At 40.8% G+C, this 17,574-nt stretch overlaps 1 protein-coding gene across 4 annotated transcripts in view; it reads left to right on the top strand.

Moving 5' to 3' along the window:
* Nucleotides 1-17,574, top strand: part of LOC132815297 (hepatocyte nuclear factor 4-gamma-like) — a 134,683-nt gene that overhangs the window by 16,270 nt on the left and 100,839 nt on the right. For all 4 annotated transcript variants that reach the window (XM_060824138.1, XM_060824136.1, XM_060824140.1 and 1 more), the window contains exon 2: nt 5,788-5,963. The gene's annotated coding sequence lies outside the window, so the exon portion shown is untranslated. The remainder of the gene's footprint in view (nt 1-5,787; nt 5,964-17,574) is intronic.

Genomic DNA, 17,574 nt, shown 5'->3' on the forward strand with positions numbered 1-17,574 from the left:
TGAAAACCTTGGCTGTGACACTGGTAATGTGAACTTGACTATTCTATTGTTTTCTGGCTGACCTTCAATTTTCTGTCCTCCTTGAAGCTTACGTAAGAAAAAGGGACAAGAGTAGTCATTTCAGCCCTTCCAACCTGCTTCGCCATTTCGTATGATCAGGGCCGATCTTACCTGAGCCTGAACTCGACTTTCCTGCCTGCTCCCCATTGCCCTTTTAACCCATTACTAATTAGAAATCCATCTCCTCCTTAAATGTACTCAGTATGCCAGCTTCAATTACACTCTGATTTAGTGAATTTCAGATTCATGACCCTTTGAGAGAAGTAATTTCTCCTCATCTGTGTTTTCCATCTGCTCCCACTTATGCTTATACTATGACCTCTCATTCTAGATCCCCCGCCACATCGGGAAATGTTTTCTCTACATCTACTTGGTCAATTCACTTTAACACCTTTCATACCTCAATTAGATCTCCACTCCAGCGAACGCAGGCCTAAGCTGCTCACTCTCTCCTCATAAGACAAACTTGAGCTCACCCAAACTCTGCTTCCCAGGACCTAACTTAGACCCAAGTTCCGTTCTATGAGTTACATTGGAAAAGCCTCAAATTTTAACATTCTCATCCAAGTTTTCAGATTCCTCAGTGGTTTTGTTTTTCCCCTTTTTATACATGTAACCTTCTACAACCCAACAATCCTTTGGGATTTCTGCATTTCTGACCTGATATACTCCCCTGTTTTAATCATTTCAGCAGTGATGAAACCTTAAGCAGACTGTACCCAAGCTCTGGAGTTGCCACTCTCGTCCTTCCTTACCCGATTCACCTCTCCTTTTTGAATGCTCATTAAGTTGTACCGCTTTGATCAATATTTTCATCACCTGCTCTCGTATCTCCGTTTGTGCCATGGTGAAAATCCTGTTCAGTAAATCTCCTGGAAAATGCTATTACCTAAAGATTCCCAAGAAATTTAAGATGTTGATGGGTGGTTTTGAAAAATGGACAACAATAAAGAATTGAACTCGCAGCTTGCCCATCACGATCAGGAACAGTGCAACACTGAGATGACACAGTGTTCATCGGAACATGGGAATTGTTGGACCAGAAAAGACTAACATCCATCTAGTCTGCCTTTGACTGTCCTGGATGTTGCATGATCACTATGGCGCATGATTCTTGTTGGAGTTTCGGTCAGTTGTGCCTTAGTTGTTACTGTTCTTGCCCTTGAGTCTCAGGTTTCTGGGTTCAGATCCCATGCCAAGGCTTGAACGCAAAAATCAAGATGGACACTGCAGTCTGCAAGAGTGCAGAGAGGTGCTGCTGTTTGAATGAAACATTAAGTCAAGGCTCCATCTATCTCCTTGGATGCAAATAGAAAATCAACTACAATAAAAAATACTTCATTGGCTACAAACCGCCTTGAAACTTGTATGGAAAAAGTTATACAAATGCTTGTTTCTCCTTTTTTTTTCTTCTTCTGCCGGTCTCCTTGTTGCTAGATGTCCTAGTGGTTACTGGCAGTCTGCATGAGTGCAACTCTTAGTGTTTCTCTTTTGTGGGTGGCAATTGTTATAACTTTTAGCAAATAATAGGCAGTGCACAGAAACTAAACATCAGTTACAGAATCTTGGAACTGCTACCCATCACCTCAATAGCATCGGTCACAGCCTTAATGAAAGAGAGCTCTTCTGTTGTTGCTGTCTTCATCATTGAGATTCTTTTTTTTATTGAAGATGGTGAAGAGGGCAGCCTCTTTGTGGTCCTCAGTATCTTCCAAACATTTCTTGCTGCAGCACCCTGGAATGGTGTTCGACAGCTGTCCTCAGCAACTCAAGGTGTTTCCAAATCTGTTGCTTCCACTTCTGAATGAATATTCATTTCAAGTGAGTTGATTCCAATAGCTCAGCCTTATGTTGTAAAACAGCCTGGGTTTGTAATCTTTCAGCTACCTCTCCCTCCACAATTCTTGTTTCCTTTTATTTGCCTTTGGTGCTTGACTTGGCCGAGCACATCACCAGGCGGAGTGAGATGGAGTACATGTGACTTCCTCGTTTCAGTCGGTACTTACAGAAAGAGCAACAACATCGGTTGAAAAATGTGTTCTTCCAGATAATATCTTCCAAGATAAATAAGAGCAGACAACTTCACAATTTCAAGCTGCAGCTACAGGCTGTAATGCCAGGATTGAAAATCAGTTTGTTAATGTGAACGATTGTTGGTAAACAGAGAATTATTGGTGGATGCCCAAACATTGATTGCAAATGAATCCTCATGAATATCTTCCTTTTTAGTCAGATCATTGACTTATAAATTATAGGTACTTCAAATTCTGCTGGTATTCCCCACTCCCTAGTTTTCCAGTGTGAATTGTGGACAGTTCTAGAGTCCAAATAAAGGCATTAACAATTGGTAAAATTGTAAAAATGACATCCTGAGCTGTAAATGCTTATTTTGCTGTACCTATTGCTCTCATATGATCACCTAGCAGGCAAAAGTGACCCATTGTTGAGCAAATAATGGCCTGGTGGTGAATCACATTCCACCTTACATGGGATCAATGGTCTTTTCTACTTTTTCAGGTGTACAAAGGGTAAAATGAACTACCAAATCGTTATTAGCGAATGTCATTGACTGGTTTCACTCTACAATATTTTCTCGGCACAACATTAAGGTCAATCAGTCAGGGGAACTGAACATGAAACATGTGACTTCATATTAACAATTAAGCATTCAGCTTTCCTGCAATAAAAACTTATGACTGTGAACTGTTTAGGCAGATCGCTTACCTGAATAAGCTGAGGAAATGCTGTGTATCAGGAAGCAGGATCAGTGCTGCAGAAATTGCCTGCATTACTTCAACACTGTTTCTACTGTCACAGAGCAACACTTCCATCGTCTCCGAGGTCTGCTGGATTTGTTTATATAGGAATCAGAACCTGCGCAACAGCACTTCCAAAATAGCATTGCTTAACCTTAAACGTTAGCCATCTGTGATCATTGCATAAAAATCCAACATATTGCTGACACTTTCGACTTCTATAATGGGTGGGTAGACAATTCTCCTTTCCATCGATTCAGCTACGTTTCCCAATTTTGTAGGAGCAAATTATTGCAGATGCCGGAATCTGTACTGAAAACAAAAAGTGCTGGAAATCACAGTGGGTCAAGGTGCAGAGTCATCTAGACTTAAAATGTTAGCTTGCTCTCTCTGTGTCTCTTTCTCCATGGATGCTGCCTGACTCAGTGTCAGGATCGTGTTGGATATTTATGTAATGATCGTAGATGGCTAACATTTAAGGCCAAGTGGGTCAAGGTGCTCTGATGAAGAGTCATCTTGCCTCAAAATGTTAGCTTGCGCTCTCTCTCTCTCTCCATGGATGTTGTCTGACTTGCTGTGATTTCCAGCATTCCTTGTTTTCATCTATATTTTATTTCTGTTAGCTATTCAGCACCTGGAATCACCCGTTAGCATGCAAACTATGATCACGTACCTCATTCAGTTTTGGAAAGGATTCTAAATTTCAAGAGGGGAGTCAGCACCCCCTCCAAGCCCACTTCCCAGGTAACATCTTCAGCAAGCCTCCAAATAAAGATGTAGCCGGCCTTCTAGTTATATGTTTGGGTTTCCTTGGGTTGGTGATGACATTTCCTATGGTGATGTCATTTCCTGTCCTTTTTTCTCAGGGGGTGTTAAGTGGGATCCAAGTCAATATGTTTGTTAATAGAGTTCTGGTTGGAATGCCATGCTTCTAGGAATTCTCATGTGTGTCTCTGTTTGGCTTGACCTAGGATGGATGTGTTGTCCCAGTGGAAGTGTGTCCTTCCTCATTGGTATGTGAGAGGCTGGCCACTACCTGCATGGACATTATTTTATTTACTCTTTTGTGGTGAGGCTGGAAGGGCCAGCATTTCTTTCCCATTACAGTGGTTAGCACTGCTGCCTCACAGCGCCAGAGACCCGGGTTCAGTTCCTGCCTCAGGTGACTCTCTGTGTGGAGTTTGCACATGCTTCCTGTGTCTGCGTGGGTTTCCTCTGGGTGCTCTGGTTTCCTCCCCCAGTCCAAAGATGTGCAGGTTAGGTGAATTGGCCATGCTAAAATTGCCAGTGCTGTTAGGTGCATTAGTCAGAGGGAAATGGGTCTGACTGGGTTACTCTTCGGAGGGTCAGTGTGGACTTGTTGGGCCAAAGGGCCTGCTTCCATGCTGTAAGTAATCTAATCTAAACTAATTTCTTATGAACTGAATGGCTTCCTGGGACACTTCAGAGAGTAGTAAGTCATCCACTGTGATGTTGGCTTTGGGGTCATGTGGGCCAGATCAGGAATGAACAGCAGACTTCCTTCCCCAAAAGACATTAAGAATTAAACATATTTTTGTACTAATCAATTATAGTTACCATGAAACTATCACTGAGCCAATTTTTCAGTTCCACATTTATAATTGAGTTTAAATTCCACCAATGGGTGTGGTGGGATTCAAACTCATGTCCCTAAAACATTGGCCACTAATTAAGAGGAGAAAGTGAGGACTGCAGATGCTGGAGATCAGAGCTGTGTTGCTGGAAAAGCGCAGCAGGTCAGGCAGCATCCAAGGAGCAGAAGAATCGACGTTTCGGGCATGAGCCCTTCTTCAGGAATGAGGAAATTATGACCACTAATTATGAGTCTGGTAGCATTCCTTCTGCTACCCACCTTTTCATGTGTTCTCTCTTATTCAATGTCATGATTTGTGATGATGATGGATCAGAACCGAAGTAATAGTAGACTTTTATTTTCTTTTCAACTCACAATTTCTGAAATGTGTTGCTATTAGAAGGAGAACTGCTATAGAAAATCTGCAAATTTAAGCTCTGAGTCTGTGACAAACAACTGTTTGAAGCCCACGGAATGTCATGGATATGCATTCAGGGCAACTCCAAACAAGGAAAGACATAACAAGAAGAAGACCACCTCTTGCTGACATGTTGTTTCCTTTTTAAAAGCTAATTTCAACTCTACTGGAGTGGACCAGTGGGACTGTTATGTACTATGCTGGAATTGATAGTTAATATGAAGGTCAAAGCTAAACTATCCCACTATTCCCCTATGGTGAAGGAAGACTCTTTCTCACTCATGTTGCTGCAAACCAGTTTTAAAAAGGAATCAGAACACGGGTACCTCCAACAATGAAACCAAGAACATTGTAAATTGTTTGTTCAATTGTCAACATTCAAACTACTGCTGCATAATCTTCTTCTGTCTATTTACACCCTTGAGTTTCAGTGTTTGGGATGATAACCACTTGTTAGTAGAGGCATGTCAGCCATTTTGGGGCAAAATAACTTTTGCGTACTCCCATGTTTGTTGCAATGATTTAGACACTATGTCTCGATAATCAATGCTTTCTTTTGGCATTGAGTGATGTCTAATGGAAGGTTAATCATTCTTGAGGATATTGATGAATTCTTCTAATTCTGCTTTGGTGTGAGACCAAATACTTCATATGGCAACAGAAGGTATTCTTACTGTGTGACTACATCACCTCATAAATAAATTAATATGAATTAAAAAGGAGCTGCTGAAAATCAGAAAGTAATCCTTTAGAAAATCACAAAAAATGTTCGAAAAAGAAGTGTCTTGCTATAATCTGGTGTATTATTTGTCCAATATGCAGAATGAAGTGCAGAAGTGAGTGATGTGGTGCTCTGGATTAATTGTTTATTTTTACATGCATGCATCATATCAGATGCATATAACACCAGATTTTCATATTCCAAGAACTTCCATTATGACAATTTTCTTTTTCTGCAGGTTTCCATTAATACACCGCCTGGCTTAAACAAAAACAGATTGATCACGTTGTACAGACAGACACAATAAAGAACACTGCCAGGACCTGATGTTGAACGCAGTGTTTGCTGGCAGAATTGAGAAGCAGAGATTAGCACTGGAAGTACAGCAATTAATGCCACAATTCTTCAGATGAGGTAGGAACATAAATTTTACATTGTGCTATCAATCTAAATGGCAGCAGTGTGTTGTGAATTACAGATCTTGTGGTTGAACCTTAGAGTGGTATTTTTATGAACTCACATTGACTTTTAAACCTTTTAAGTGGAACTTAATAGTCTCTTCTGTGATGATCTTTCCAAATTCATTTATTGTATTGGCAAGATATGTTCTCTACTTTGATCCATCCACTTTTATGGCATTTCCGAAGGAAGGTACCAAATTCTGAGAGACAGTTGGTGGAGGAGTATCAGAATCTAAGAAGATACACTGGGACCAATACCTCCAGGGTACCTAGAGGTAATTCACTATTGAAGGATTGATGAAGACAGAGCAGTAGACATTGTCTACATCGACTTTAATAGAGCCTTTGACAAGGTTCCACATTTTAAGAAGATTTGTAGCTCAGGTTGAGGTTCTGGATGTAGGTTTGCTCGCTGAACTAGAAGATTCATTTCCAGACGTTTCGTCACCCTACTAGGTAACATCTTCAGTGGGTCTTCGGGGAAGCACTGTTGATGTTTCTTGCTTTCTATTTATATGTTTGGGTTTCTTTGGGTTGGTGATGTCATTTCCTGTGGTGACATTATTTCCTGTAATGATGCCATTTCCAATTCTTTCTCTCAGGGGGTGGTAGATGGGGTCTAACTTGATGTGTTTGTTGATAAAGTTCCATGGCAATACCATGCCTCTACGAATTCTCGAGCATGTCTCTGTTTGGCTTGTGCTAGGATGGATGTATTGTCCCAATCGAAGTGGTATCCTTCCTCATCCGTATGTAAGGATGCTAGTGAGAGAGGGTCATGTCATTTTGTGGTTAGTTGATGTTCATGTATCCTGGTGGCTAGTTTTCTGTCTGTTTGTCCAATGTAGTATTTGTTCTAGTTCTTGGACTGTATTTTGTAAATGACATTAGTTTTGCTTGTTGTCTATATAGGGTCTTTCTAGTTCATGAGGTTGCTGTTTTAGTGTGTTGATGGGTTTGTGGGCTACCATGATGTCAAGGGGTCTGAGTAGTCTGGCAGTCATTTCTGAGATGTCTTTGATGTAGGGAAGAGTGGCTAGGGTTTCTGGGCGCGTTTTGTCTGCTTGACACACTAAAACAGCAGCTAAGTAACTTGAAAGACCCTATACAGACAACAAGCAAAACTAATGTTATTTACAAAATGCTGTGCAAGGACTGTAACAAACACTACATTGGACAAACAGGCAGAAAACTAGCCATCAGGATACATGAACATCAACTAGCCATAAAACGACATGATCCTCTCTCGCTAGTATCCGTACATATAGATAAAGAAGGACACCACTTCGACTGGGACAATACATCTATCCTAGGACAAGCCAAACAAAGACACGCACAAGAATTCCTAGAAGCATGGCATTCCGACTGAAACTCTATCAACCTACAAATCAAGTTCGACCCATCTATCACCCCCCTGAGAAAAAGAACAGGAAATGACGTCATCACAGAAAATGATGTCACCACAGGAAATGACATCACCAACCCAAAGAAACCCAAACATATAAATAGAAAGCAGGAATTATCAACAGTGCTTCGCCCGCAGGTCCACTGAAGATGTTACCTAGTAGGGTGACAAAACATCTGGAAATGAACCTTCCAGCTCAGTGAGCAAACCTACATCCAAGGTTCCACATAGTAGGTAAAATAGTAAAGTTAGATCATACGGGATTCAGGGACAGCTTGCTAATTGGATACAAGGTTCATTTGTTGGGAGGAAAATAGAGAGTGGTGTTGGAGGGTTGTTTGTCAGACTGGAGGCCTATGACCAGTGGTGTTCTGTAGGGATTGGTCCACTTTGTCATTTATATAAGCGATTTGGATGAGAATTTAGAACACATGGTTAGTAAGTTTGCAGATGACACCAAAATTGGTGGTACTGCTTTGAATGAAGAAGGTTATCTAAGATTGGCCCAATTGATCAAGATCTCATTGTAATGGGCTGAGGAGTAGCAGATGAAGTTTAATTTGAATGAATGTGAGGTATTGCATTTAGATAAAAGAAACAAGGGGAGGACTTACACAGGTAATGGCCGGGCCCTTAGTTGAACGGAGAAACCCAGGAGTTCAGGTATACAGTTCATTGAAAGTTACATCACAGGTAGACAGGATGGTTAAGAAAGCATTTAGCATGCTTGCCTCCAGTGCTTAGACCATTGGTATAGGAATTGGGATTACATGCTGAAGTATAGGATGCTGGTGAGGCCATTTTTGCAGTACTGCGTACAGCTCTGATCATCTTGTTTTGGAAAGATATTATTAAATCGGAGCGGGTTCAGAAAAGATTTACCAAGACGTTGGGAGGGTTTGAGTGACAAAAGTAGGCTGGATAAGCTGAGCCTTTTTTCACTCACGTGTAGGAGTTTGAGGGGTGACCTTTATGGAGGTTTTTAAAATCATTAGGGGCGTGGAAATGATGAATAGCAAAGGTCTTTTCCTTAGGGCGGGTAAGTTTAAAAACTAGGGGGCACATTTTTAAGGTGAGAGGAGAAAGATTTAAAAGGGAACTGAGGAGCAACTCTTTCTGCACAGAGAGTGGCTCATGTATGGAATGAACTGCCAGAGGAAGTGGTGGACACAAGTGCAGTTACAACATTTAAATGACAGATTCGTGAATAGAAAAGGTTTAGAGGGACATTAGCCAAACTCAAACACATGCGATTAATTTAGTTTGGAAAACTAGTTGAGCATGGACGAGTTGGATTGAAGGATCTGTTTTCATGCTGCATGACTCTGCCAGTAAGAAGAAAAGAATTTAAAGTTGGCCGAGAGGGAATAGCACTGATGCTCATGTTGCTGAGGTGAATTGTCAGTAGAGTTGGAAGAGGTGGGGAACGTCTAAAAGCTTGGTCAATATTAATGAGATTTATGTGGAGAAAAGACAGTTGGCAGCAGGTAAGTGGTTACATGGTTCCTAGAAATAACTGGGATTAGCATAATAGAAGGAAGAAGTGGGGTGATAATAGAAGCATAAGATTACAGATGGTAGGGAACGAGAATTGTGGATGCAAGGTTGTGGGGAGGGTTGGTTAGAAAGAGTTGGGGTCAGGTTGAAAGAGAATTGGTAAAGGAATCAGACTAGATGCTGATGAGGCCAAAGAGTGGAAGATGATATTGACAACAACAGCACCAATGGCAGAATAATGACAAGTGAGTATTTACAGTGAGATTCTCACTTAAAATATTTTCATTGGTAGTTTAAATTACTAGTGTCATGAAGGCATTGAAGATTTTTCCTCTTGTTTGTAACATTATGTAGATGATGTATATGTATTAACAGAGTCGAGTGTAATCTTAGGGTGGAGTGGGTTAAAGAATGTTTGTGTCAGAGTGTGTATGCATTATTTAGTCACCATTTTAATGACATACCTGCTATCTTAATTTTATATCATGTTTTGACATAATTTGGATACTTATTGTCAAATTATACAATTGGAAAACAAAGCTGTATACTTCATTGAATTAAAGGAGTTTGTCTGCAGTACGGGCTGGGAAACTGAAATCTAAAACCAGAAAGTTACAGCACCACTACTGGTGTGAGGACATCATTACAGTGTGACATGTTTTTGAAGGAGCTTGGCTCCGAAAGCTAGTGTGCTTCCAATTAAACCTGTTGGACTATAACCTGGTGTTGTGTAATTTTTAACTATGTACACCCCAATCCAACACCGGCATCTCCAAATCATGGTTAGATTCCCTACAGTATGGAAACAGGCCCTTCAGCCTAACCAGTCCACACTGACCCTCTGAAGAATAACCCACCCAGACCCATTTCCCTCTGACTAATGCACCTAACACAATGAATAATTTTAACATGGCCAATTCACCTGACCTGCACAGCTTTGGACTATGAGAGGAAACCACACAGACACGGGGAGAATGTGCAAACTCCACACCAACAGTTACTTGAGGCTGGAATTGAACCTAGGACTCTGGTGCTGTAAGGTAGCAGTGCTAACCACTGTGCCACACTTGCAGTTTCCATTATGATAAATTTTGAATGGAAGATTTTCAGGAATTTATAATTGCAGAAGGTTATACAACTGTGATAAAACTTGACAACAGGGATGCAAAGTTGTGCAGTTGGAAAGTATGGATCAATAGATGGCTTCAATTCATTAAGAGGTGGTGAACTTGTATCTTACGCTAATAATTAAAACATAAATGAAAAAAATAGTTTTTTCTGTCATGGATGCTTGCGACTTTGGATTTCAATTTTCACTGTGCAACTGTTTTGGTGCAGAATTAGCTACAGTCAATTCTCATACAGTCATTGTTTGCGTATTCAGTTCTAGACTCGCCATTAGTCTGAAAAATTGGGATCAATATTTTATAAATGTATCATGCACTGTTCATTGAGTGGGTGGCTTGTTAAAACCTGTAACAGTAAATGATGAAGTTTATTGCTTTATTGCAGGTTTATTGCCTTGTTTACCACCATCTTTTTTCTGGTCTTTGTTTTCTGCAAATGTCTTTCTTTTCATAAATATTTGACTTGAAATCTATTTTTTTAGTCCAGTATTTTGATCAATGCAACTTTTGATGCAGCAGTTTATGTATGTATCTATCTGTATGGATATCATACAGTCTTATTTACAAGGTCATATCCTTATTTTTCTTCTGTTATTCTGAGCTCCACCATATATAATCTTAAATGAGCTGCAGTTTACTGTTTAGCTTCAACATTGCACGTAACATATGACATGTTGGATTGATGCCATATGTACTCTGTTATTCTGATTTCAACTGGCAAAAAATAATTAGGAAAGTTTGATGTTGTTTGCATGTAAAATGAAGCAAAATCATTACCAATGGCAACTTATTACTGTATTGTCAGGAAACTGCACAAAACAATAACAGCAGAATTTTAATTGCTTAAACTATACCAGGGAGGAAGATTGTCTTCAGTCAGTGAGTAATTAGGGTTTGAAATGCATTGCCTGGAAGTCTGTTGGAGGCAGACTTTGGATTTCAGTTTTCACTGTGCAAATCTTTTGGTGTGATCCTAGCACCAGCCAATACTCATACAGTCATTGTTTGAGTATTTAGTTCTATAGTAGAGGTATTGGATGATAGTTTGGATAAACATAATGTCCAAGTGTATGGGATAAAAGCTGAAGTTTGGTTATGGTAATGATGCTCAATTAATGAGCTGGGACAGGTGTCATGATTTGGAGATGCCGGTGTTGGATTGGGGTGTACAAAGTTAAAAATCACACAACACCAGGGTATAGTCCAACAGGTTTAATTGGAAGCACTAGCTTTCGGAGCGACACTCCTTCATCAGGTGGTTGTGGGGTACACAACTGTAAGACACACAGATTTATAGCAAAAGTTTACAGTGTGATGTAACTGAAATTATATTGAAAAATACCTTGATTGTTTGTTGAGTCTTCCATCTGTTAGAATGACTATGATAGTTTCACTTCTTTCATATGTAAATCACAAAACTTTTTTTTAAAAATGACATTCTCAGGTTAACTGTGATAATTGGTGTCAGCCAGATAATATGTTGAAGGTGTTAGCCCCTTGTGTTCCCTGTCTGTGCCATAATGTTTAGACTGATTCTAATCTAATAAGTGGATTAACAGAGTCTTATATTTCAGTTACATCACACTGTAAACTTTTGCTCTAAATTCTATGAGTTACAATTATGTACTCCACAACCACCTGATGAAGGGGCAGCGCTCCAAAAGCTAGTGCTTCCAATTAAACCTGATGGACTATAACCTGGTGTTGTGTGATTTTTAACTTGGTATAGGTGTGGTGTACTGAGTGACCTCCTTCTCTGTCATCCCACCTTGTGATTCTGTGATTTAATCCACTTTCCTAAAGCCCAATGGACAAATACACGAAATAATGTGGCAGTGAACCATAATGGTTGAGAAATCTCTCAGTTTGGTCCTTGAATATTTCTGAATCTGTTGAGATCTAAAGTAAGGCAGTAGCAAGGCTGCTCCAATTGGTCTCAGTGTTCCGTGGGAATAGGGAGAGAGAATCAACTCCCATTCCCAGTCCTAATTCGTATCCAGTGGTGGGTGGCATTCATGACTCAGTGGTTGGCACTGCTGCCTCACAGCACCAAGGATCCAGGTTTGATTCCAGCCTTGGGTGATTGTCTGTCTGTGTGAAGTTTACCCTTTCTCCCCATGTCAGCATTGGCTTCCTCCAGGTGTTCTGGTGTCCTCCCACAGTCCAAGGATGTGCAGGTTAAGTGGATTGGCCATGCAAAATTGTTAATAGTGTTCTGGGATGTATAGGCTACATGGATTGGCTAGGGTAAATGCAGGGTCTTCTGCTTATTGTGCATGGTGAGCAGTGTGGAAGCTATAGAGGTATGGGTCAGATTTTTAAAACGATGAAGGAATGAACTTGATTCCATACATGACTTGATAAGGAATGGGATGGCTGGCACCTCAGATGCATATAAAATCATTCGACAAAAGTTTACATCAGCTCCTGGGAGAGCATTTCTTTTCACGGTGAGTCAATGTCTCCTGAAACCATTTAGCTCAACATGAGAAAAATGTCGATTCATTACAACCCGGGAGAAAGGAATTGAATGAAATGGACATTTCCAGTTTGTAGTTAGTTAGAATTGCGTGGGACATCAATCCAGAACTTTTCTTTGTTTTTTATAGGGAAATGAAGATTAGTTTCCCAGAGATTTTCTCCATACTTAGTTTATAAAAATGTTTATTTCTGTCTTTGAAGCATGGTATTTATCACTGTTTCATTTGTACTTTTCAATGTGTGAAATTAACAACATATGTATCTCTCTACATCAGTGGATATGAAGTTGCTTAATTCAGCTATTTTACATGGAAATACAACTCTCTGCAGTGACCACTTTATCAGCCATCATTTAAACCCATAGCAAGCAGTACTTTTATATTTCTTGAACTGATTCTCACTAATTTAACAAATTGATAATTTTAACCAATCTCATAATCATTCTAAGGAAATCAAGTTTTAGGTTTGCTCGCTGAGCTGGTGGATTTGTTCTCAGACATTTCGTCACCATGCTAGGTAACATCATCAGTGAGCCTTCGATGAAGCGCTGGTGTTCTTTCCTGCTTCCTATTTATCTGTCTTGGTCTGTTGTTGTGGGTGATATCACTTCCAGTTTTTTTTTTCAGAGAGCTTGGTAAATGGGGTCCAAGTCAATATGTGTGTTAATGGAGTTCCGGTTTGAATGCCAGGCCTCGAGGAATTCCGTGCGTGCCTATGTTTAGCCTGTCACAGGATGGATGTATTGTCCCATTCGAACTGGTGTCCCTCTTCTTCTGTGTGAATGGATAGTAGTGACAGTTGGTCATGTCTTTTGGTGGCTAGTTGGTGCTCGTGTATCTTGGTGGCTAGTTTCCAGCCCGTCTGTCCGATGTAATGTTTGTTGCAGTCCTTGTATATTTTGTTCTGAGGGTTGTTGGTATGGGCTCCTTTAAATTCATCAGTTGTTGTTTCAATGTTGTGGTAGGTTTGTGGGCTACCATGATGCCTAGGGGCCGGAGTAATCTGGTCGTCACCTCTGAGATGTCTTTAATATATGGCAGGGTGGCTAGAGTTTCTGGGTGTGTTGTGTCTTCTTATTTAAGTTTGTTGTGTTGGAATTGGTGGACTGCGCTTATTGAGTACCTGTTGTTCCTGAATACATTGTGCAGATGTTGTTCCTCGGCTTCTCTTAGTACCTAGGGGCTGCAGTGTGTTGTGGCTCATTTAAGGAATGTGCTGATGTAGCTCCGTTTGTGGGAGTTGGGATGATTGCTCCTGTAGTTGAGTATCTGGTCAGTGTGTGTGGCTTTCACGTAAACACTGATCTGTAGCTCTCCAATGGTTTTGTGTTCTCCCATGAAATCCAGAAAGGGGAATCTGTTGTTATCCTCTTCCACTTTGTTGAACTTTATACCAGTAAGGATGATGTTTATGTGTTTGTAGGTTTCTTCTAACGTGTTGCGTTTCGTGATGACAAAGGTGTCAAATCCACATAGCAGACCCAAAGCTTGGGCTGGAGCGTGGCAAGGGCTGTTCGTTCTAACCTCTGCATAACTGCTTCTGCTAAGAGTCCTGATATTGGTGATCCTTTAGGCGTCCCATTGATTTGTTTGTGGGTCTTGCCGTTGAAGATGAAATGGGTTGTGAGGCTCAGGTCTACTAGTTTGAGAGTGCCGTCCTTGCTGATGGAGTTGGTGCTGTCAGGTGTTTGTGTCCTTGGTTTGTCTAGCAGTGAGGCCAGGGTTCCTTTGGCTAGGCTGTTGTTTATTGATGTGAATAGGGCTGTCATGTTGAAGGAAACTGTGACCTCGTTGTCGTCTATCTTGGTATCTTTGATGATGATAAAATCTACAAACAAATCAATGGGACACCTATGGATCACCAATATCAGGACTCTTAGCAGAAGCAGTTATGCAGAGGTTAGAACGAACAGCCCTTGCCACACTCCAGCCCAACCTTTGGGTCTGCTATGTGGATGACACCTTTGTCATCACGAAACGCAACATGTTAGAAGAAACCCACAAACACATAAACAATATTCTTACCAGGACATTATTTAAATGAGCCACAACACACTGCAGCACCCAGGTACTAAGAAAAGCCGAGAAAAAGCACCTGTGCAATGTATTTAGGAACAACAGATACCCGATAAGTGCAGTCTGCCATTTCCAACACAACAGACCTAAATAAGAAGACACAACGTGCCCAGCAACTGTAGCCTCCCTGTCATATATTAAAGACATCGCAGAGATGATGCCCTGACTACTCTGGCCCCCAGGCATCTTGGTAGCCCACAAACCTACCACCACACTGAAACAGCTCCTGATGAATTTAAAGGAGCCCATACCAACAACCAGCAGAACGAACATCATATACAAAATACCCTGCAAGGACTGCAGCAAACATTACATCGGACAGACGGGCTGGAAACTAGCCACCAGGATACATGAGCACCAACTAGCCACCAAAAGTTGTCACGAGTATCCATACACACAGATGAAGAGGGACACCAGTTCTAATGGGACAATGACATAAAACACATTGGCTAAACTTTGACGTGCATGGGAACTCCTAGAGGCCTGGCATTCAAACTGGAATTTCATGAATAAACACATTAATTTGGACCCCATTTACCAACCTCTCAGAAAAAAAAACTGCAAGTGATATTACCCATCAAAACAGACCAAGACTAGATAAATAGCAAGCAGGAGAGAACACCAGCGCTTCACTGGAGGCTCACTGATGATGTCACCTAGCATGGTAACGGAACATCTGAGTACAAATCTACCAGCTCAGCAAGCAAACTTACTACCTGACCCACAATCTGAGCTACAAATCATCTCCAAACGTGCAATTCTAAGGAAATGCAAGCACTATCCAGCTCTGCACATTTACAGTAGTCAGAATGGGATTAAGGATGTTTGGTATTTTCTCAGTTTGTTCAGATTCAACATCATTTTCATCCCCTTCTTTTAGAATTTACTTTGTCATGTGTCATTTTGAGGGCCCTGCCTCTTCACTTTGAGTAATAAATCAGAACATAATATTTTGAGTCACAGATGAAGAACTCAAACTATTCTTTGAGCATTGCTTACATCTATCTGCCTCTGTTTCCTGAAATAGCTGCATCTGTGGCAGGTGCTAACATTCCCATTTGAGCATCAAACGTACAAGCCAAGCCAAAACCTGACAATCGCTGAAATCTCTGTTCCTTGTGTCACTTTTGAGTGTTTTGTTTGTTCCAGGAAGACTAAAGGAAGTAACTGTTTCACTTGGACCTTTATCATGTCAGGAATCCATCAATATCTTCCTCTATAATAATTAAGCCAGGTTCCTGCTTCAATGATTCTTAGCATTATCCAACAATTTAGTTCTGCTCGAGGGATTCCCAAGTTGGATTTTGTTAATCTTTTCTAAACCTGTTATGAAATAACTATCCATTTTCCAAAACCTGTCCAAGTCAAAACTACCTCGTAGGTTTTCAACAGATCATTTATATTGTACATTTCATCCCAGATCTCTAATTGAAGGTCCAGTCCTGTAACATTATTCAAAGACTTGCCCTTTGACATTACTTTCTGTCCAATGCAACAATACCAAGGCCAACTTTCCTGCTCCATGGATGCTGTCTGACCTGCTGTGCTTCTCCAGCCTAACATCTATTGACTCTAGCTTCCAGCATGTGCAGTCCTTACTGTCTCCCCCACCAAGGCCACACTATTTGTTAGGAATGTAACCCCTTTCGGTGTATACACTTCAATTTTTCAGAACATTGGAGACCCCAACAATTTACACTTATTTTCTTCATTCTCCACACTGGCCATTTGAGACTCTGGTTTTCCTACAACGTTTTGTCTTTGGTTTCCGGCCCTCACCTTTTGGCAACTATTCTAAGCCAACGTGTTTTTACCATTAACCCAGTTGGCAAAGAATTGAACCGGAGAGCTGATCTTTAAATTATTTATATTAGATTACTTACAGTGTGAAAACAGGCCCTTCGGCCCAACAAGTCCACACCGACCCTCTGAAGAGCAATCCGCCCAGACCCATTCCCCTACATTTACCCCTTCACCTAACACTAGGGGCAATTTATCATGGCCAGTTCACATAACCTGCACATCTTTGTGCTGTGGGAGGAAACCGGAGCATCCGGAGGAAACCCAGGCAGACACGGGGAGAACGTGCAAACTCCAGTTGCTCGAGGTGGGAATTGAACCCATGTCCCTGGCGATGTGAGGCAGCAGTGCAACCCAAATTACAAATAAGTATTATTTAATCTAAATATTAATTTATCTAACTGTAAAATAGAGAATTTACTATCCCAAAGGCAAATTATTCACAATTAAAAAATAACTGACTGACATTCCTTAGGTTTTTATAAGAACCAGGAGCAGGAGTAGGCATTTCAACCCATTCCATACAATCCTGGCTGATAGCATGTCAGCCTCAACTCTACTTTCCTGCCTGTTCTCCATAACCCTTCAACCTATTACGAATTAAAAATCTGTCTCCTAGAGGTTTAGAGTCACGCAGCACAGAAACAGACCCTTCGGACCAACTCGCCCATGCTGACCAAGTTTCCCAAACTAAACGGGTCCCATTTGCCTGCATTTGACCCTTATCCCTCTTAAATCTTTCCTGTTCGTGTACCTGTCCAAAATGTCTTTGAAATGTTGTAACTGTATCTGCATCTGCTATTTGCTCTGGCTGTTCATTCCACATTAGAGCCACCCTCCGTGTGAAAAGGTTGCCTCTCAGGTCCTTTCTAAACCCACTCAATATCTCAGCATCTGCTGCCCTCTGGAGTAGTGAATTCCACAGAATTCCACAGATTGGATTGAATTGAATTAGTTTGATTGTCACGTGTATTCAAATGAGTATAATGAGAAGTTTACAGTTGCTGCATCTCAGATACAAAGGTACCTAGGTACAGACACATAAGGCCAAATTCTTAGGAAACAAAACAAAATTAGAAAGGCAAAGAAATAAATAGTCCAGCATTATAGGTCATTGAAATAAATTAGAAATATAAATAAGTAAAAAGTTCAGAATATCGGTCTTCCCCACCCAGTTCA

This window comes from Hemiscyllium ocellatum, chromosome 4 (assembly GCF_020745735.1).
Source record: "Hemiscyllium ocellatum isolate sHemOce1 chromosome 4, sHemOce1.pat.X.cur, whole genome shotgun sequence".
In the NCBI taxonomy this organism is placed as follows: Eukaryota; Metazoa; Chordata; class Chondrichthyes; order Orectolobiformes; family Hemiscylliidae; genus Hemiscyllium; species Hemiscyllium ocellatum.